This window comes from Penaeus vannamei, chromosome 28, assembly GCF_042767895.1.
Source record: "Penaeus vannamei isolate JL-2024 chromosome 28, ASM4276789v1, whole genome shotgun sequence".
NCBI classification, from domain to species: domain Eukaryota; kingdom Metazoa; phylum Arthropoda; class Malacostraca; order Decapoda; family Penaeidae; genus Penaeus; species Penaeus vannamei.
Window position 1 is genome coordinate 29,006,441 of NC_091576.1, and position 5,000 is coordinate 29,011,440.

At 36.1% G+C, this 5,000-nt stretch overlaps 1 protein-coding gene across 1 annotated transcript in view; it reads left to right on the top strand.

Annotated features, from left to right (window-relative positions):
• The window catches only part of LOC138859119 (dipeptidase 1-like), a 70,315-nt gene that overhangs the window by 43,110 nt on the left and 22,205 nt on the right, over positions 1 to 5,000 (top strand). The window lies entirely within an intron of this gene.

Sequence of the window (5,000 nt, forward strand, 5' to 3'; positions counted from 1 at the left end):
TTCTCTTTCTCTTTTTTTTCTTTCTTTTCTTTCTTTTCTTTTCTTTTCTCTTAGAAGGAAAAGAAAGAAAAAAGGAAAGAAATCCTTTTTTCTTTCTTTTCCTTCTATCTTTCTTTCTTTCATTCTCTTCTTTCTTTTCAATCTTTCCCCTTTCCTTTCTTTCCTTCCATACCACCAAGAAGAAAATAATCTCCTTCTTCGTCTCTGCCTCTTCTTTCTCTCTTTCTCCTTTCTTTCTTTTCCTTTCTTTCTTTCCTTCCTCTTCGCCTCTTCCTCTTATTTCTTTATTTCTCCTTTCCTTTCTCTCTCCTTTCTATCTTTCTTTCCTTCCAAAAAGACCGAAATCTTCTTCTACCTCTTCGCCTCTTCTTCTTCTTCTCTCTCCTTTCCCTTCATCTCCTTTCTTTCTTTCTTCCTCTTCGCCTCTTCCTCTTTCCTTCACCAACGTCTTCGAATCCTCGTCGTGGCTTCGGCTTGATCTTAAAGAAAGAAGCTTTTGAGTCGATGGATCGCCGACGGGAGAGAGAGAGAGAGAGAGAGAGAGAGAGAGAGAGAGAGAGAGAGAGAGAGAGAGAGAGAGAGAGAGAGAGAGAGAAAGAGAGACAGAGAGACAGAGGGAGAGAGAGAGAGATAGAGAGAGAGAGAAAGAGAACGAAAGAGAGAGAGAGAGAGACGGATATCGGTCTTTGTGGGCTTCACTTGACAGCTTCCATGGGACTTGACGGGGATATTTTGCTTGTATTGTGGGTGAGAGGGGGAGGGAGGGAGGGAGAGAGAGGGAGGGAGAGAGGGAGAGGAGAGAGGAAGGGAGAGAGAGAGGGAGAGGAAGGAAGGAGGGAGGAAGGGAGTGAGGAAGAGGGAGGGAGAGGAAGGGAAGGAAGGAGAGAAAGAGACAGATGATACAGACAGACAGACAGACAGACAGACAAAGAGACCGAGAGAGATAGCTGTTGGAAAATCGGAAACTGTGGCTTTTCGAGGGACTGAGCCAAGGAAGAAAGGTGAGGACGAGAAGGAATGACGTGAGGAATCCTGGACGAGGGTCTGGAATCAATGTTTTTTCTTCTTCTTCTTTTTCTTTTTCTTTTTCTTCTTCTTCTTCGCCTTCTTCTTCTTCTTCTTCTTTTTCTTCTTCTTCTTCTTCTTCTTCTTCTATTTCTTCTTCTTCTTCTTCTTCTTCTTCTTCACCTTCTTCTTCTTTTTTTTTCTTGGGGGGGGGGGGGTTGGGAGGTCTTCCTTTTCTTCTTCTCTTCTTCTTTTTATTCTTCTTTTTCTTCATCTTCTTTCTTCTTCTTTTTCGATTTCTTCTCCTCCTCCTCCTTCTCCTCTCTTTTTCTTCTTCTTCTTCTTCTTCTTCTTCTTCTTCTTCTTCTTCTTCTTCTTCTTCTTCTTCTTCTTCTTCTTCTTCCTCTTCTTCCTCCTCATCATCATCATCTTCTTCTTCTTCTTCTTCTTCTTCTTCTTCTTCTTCTTCTTCTTCTTCTTCTTCTTTCCCCTCCTCCTCCTTCTCCTTTTCTTCTTCTTCTTCTTCTTCTTTTCTGGGGGTTGGGAGGTTGTAAATGCCAGTCGGCCGAGGTATATGGGATAAGATAAGGAGAGATAAGATATTTGTAAGAGTCTTGATCTGGATTACGGTGTTTTTAATGTCTTTTGCACGAGGTTCCGACGCTGTGGGTATCTAACCATACAAAAGAAAACGATCTCTTAAAAATAACAGCGATTCCCTTGTTATATGACTATTGAATCGTAGATATTGCACGTATGAGCGACTGAACGCAATGAAATCAAAGATAATACTCATGAATAATAAAGTGAAAAGCAATGTGCACATAAAAAAGATGATAATAATAATAAATAAATGAAATGAAAATAAAATATCGTGTACTTCACAAAAATAAAAAGAAAAAAAAAGTGAAAATAAAACACCTAATCTCCCCGATAAAGAAACGCCAACGAAGGCTTTACAGGCTTGCTATTAGTCTACCTGATCCTTTTGCCTGGAAGAGCGATCTCTGAAAGGGGAACATCGGCGTGAAGGAAGCCAAAGGGACGGGACGAATGGCTGCAGAAAGGTGGTCACTCCACAGGGAAGAATCTGGGAACAGAAGGGTGAATGAAGAGCAAGACGATTTATATACAGACATATATATATATATATATATATATATATATATATATATATATATATATATATATATATATATATATATATATGTGTGTGTGTGTGTGTGTGTGTGTGTGTGTGTGTGTGTGTGTGTGTGTGTCTGTGTGTGTGTGTGTGGTTGTGTGTGTGTGTGTGTGTGTGTGTGTGTGTGTGTGTGTGTGTGTGTGTGTGTGTGTGTGTGTGTGTGTGTGTGTGTGTGTGTGCACATAGATAGAGAAATAGAAATTCTTACTACATCATAATAATTTCTGAGTGTTTGTGAGTTGGTGACAGACAATGGAAACACACACACACACACACACACACACACACACACCACACACACACACACACACACACACACACACACACACACACACACACACACACACCCTAACCCCCCTCCTACCTATAAAACCTACCCCCTCACCCCCCTCACCCCCCCCCCTCACCCCCACCCCCACCCCAGCACCCACCGGATCGGCAAATCCAAGACGACTTTTCAGAAGGGACGAAATCTCAGCTAACTTCCTTCCAAGACCAACAAATAGGAGGAGAAGACGCTGAGATGTCCCCCCCCCTCCCCCCCCCCCGGGCACTCTGAACCCCGGGTGGCCTTCCTGGGGATCAGCTGGGCGGCGTCAATACATTATCTGTGTCTGATTTCTTATCGGTTGAGGCGGGGGTGGGGAGGTGTGGGTAGGGGGTGGGGGGGTGGCAGAGGTTCACTGGTTGAAAGGCTTTGTTATTGGTTGTCTGATGATGATGATATTGTTATCATTGTTGTCATCATTATTATCATTACTGTTATTGTTATCATAATTATCATAACTGCCATTAACATTGTTATTCATATTGTTATCATTATTATCATTATCATTATTGTTATCACTTTCATAATTATTATTATCACTTTTATCATTATTATTACCACTTTTATCATTATTATCATAATTATCATGACTGTTATCATTATCGCTATTGTCATTATTATTATTATCAATATCATTATCATTATTATTATTATCATAATTAGTATTATCATCATCATCATCATCATCATCATCACCATCATCATCATCATCATCATCATCATCATCATCATCATCATCATCATCATCATCATCATCATCATCATCATCAACAACAACATCATTATCATAATCATCATCATCATCATCATCATCATCACCATCATCATCATCATCATCATCATCAACAACAACATCATCATTATCATAATCATCATCATCATCATCATCATCATCACCATCATCATCATCATCATCATCATCATCATCATCATCATCAACAACAACATCATCATTATCATAATCATCATCATCATCATCATCATCATCACCATCATCATCATCATCATCATCACCACCACCACCAACACCACCACCACCACCACCACCATCATAATCATCATAATCATAACCATAGAATATCATTAAATGACGATAAATATGTAAATGAGAATAGTTCATTATACGGATTAAAATCTTGCTAATGATTTATAGGTCATTTGGACACAATTTCAAACCAAGTATTTAAAAAGCCAATTATGTCCGTCATTCATAATTAGAGGAATTTATTTATTAATTAAATTCTGTACCGCCAACCAAAGGGCAATAAGGGGATGAATAAATGGAGATGAAAGAACTAATGATAAAAAAGGAGAGATATATAATAGATAGATAGATAGATAGATAAATTTAGAAATTTAGAAAAATAAGGGAAAAGTGATAAAAAGGAGAGATGACAATTATGGAAAATATGGAGGTGATAGATAGATAAATTAAGATATGAATAAATAAGGGAAAAAGGTAATGAATAAATTGATAAATGGAAATGAAAAATAAGTGTTAAAAAGGAGAGATGACAATTAAGGAGAATATGGATAAATAATAGATAGATAGATAAAAAAAAAAATAGGGGAAAAGGGTAATGAATAAATTAATAAATGGAAATGAAAAATAGGTGATAAAGAAGGGAGATGGCAATTATGGAGAATATGGAGATGGTAGATAAATATATAAAAATTAATAAGGGAAAAAGGTAATGAATAAATTGATAAATGGAAATGAAACATAAGTTATAAAGAAGAGAGATGACAATTACGGAGAATATGGAGGTGATAGATAGATAAATAAAAAATGAAAAGGACAAACATGTTAATTATGAGAAAAAATAGGGGGGAAAGGGTAATTAATAAAGGAATAAATGAAAATGAAAGAATAGATGATGAAAAAGGAGACATGGCAATTATGGAGAATATGAACGCGATAGATAGATAGATAGATAAAAGAATAGACGAAAAAAGACAAACACGATAATTGGCAGAAAAAATAGGGAAGAGAGGTAATGAATAATTGAATAGATTGAAATTGAAAGAAAAAATGATAAAAAAGGAAAGATGACAGTTATGGAGAATATGAAATAGACATAAATACAGAGAAAAAGAATAAAGAAATGGAGAAGAAATGAAATAATGTGGAGAGATAAGAGAATAGATAATAAAAAGAGAGATTACAATGATTGAGAAAAAACAATAAAGATTTTCGGAAAGAAAAAGAGGAAATAACAGTAAATTGATAAACGAAAAAAAAAATATATATGATAAAATGAGAAATAACGATGATGGAGAATATGGAAGAGAAAGAATCGAGAATAGATCAACAGAGAAGCAATGAAAGAGGAATAAATAAATATATAAATAAAAAAATGATGATAAAAAGGAGAAATGAGAGATTATGGAGAATTTAAAATTGAAGGAAATGAAAATAAATTCATAGAAAAAATAAAAGTATAATGGAGAAAAAGAAACGAAGGAAAAAATATTAAAAATATA